This window comes from Penaeus monodon, chromosome 24 (genome assembly GCF_015228065.2).
Source record: "Penaeus monodon isolate SGIC_2016 chromosome 24, NSTDA_Pmon_1, whole genome shotgun sequence".
In the NCBI taxonomy this organism is placed as follows: Eukaryota; Metazoa; Arthropoda; class Malacostraca; order Decapoda; family Penaeidae; genus Penaeus; species Penaeus monodon.
This window is the reverse complement of record NC_051409.1, coordinates 18007444-18007736: the sequence shown is the minus strand read 5'-3', so window position 1 is coordinate 18007736 and position 293 is coordinate 18007444. Positions and strand designations below refer to the sequence as shown.

At 33.4% G+C, this 293-nt stretch overlaps 1 protein-coding gene across 1 annotated transcript in view; it reads left to right on the top strand.

The window, feature by feature from the left end:
* The window catches only part of LOC119588630 (prefoldin subunit 6-like), a gene marked incomplete in the record, with an annotated part of 20197 nt that overhangs the window by 4109 nt on the left and 15795 nt on the right, over nt 1-293 (top strand).

Genomic DNA, 293 nt, shown 5'->3' with positions numbered 1-293 from the left:
CATTTTTGATTGAAAAATAAGGGTGTTGGTCTTATAAAGCCTTACCATTAATTTTGTTTTTAATGGTTTTAGTTACATATTTTCTTGTTTTTGTAATACTGTTATTTTTGTCTTAATGACATTTTATTTGTTATAGCTTGTAAAGCTATTATAGATGCAGATTTATTCCATTGCTGATGGGTTGTCTGGTGCTGCCTGGAAATACAGACAGTTGCTTGTGTGTTCTATCTGTATCTTGCTGTGTGCAGCAGGGCTGACCCTTCCTCTGTAAACATAAACTGTGGTTGCAATAA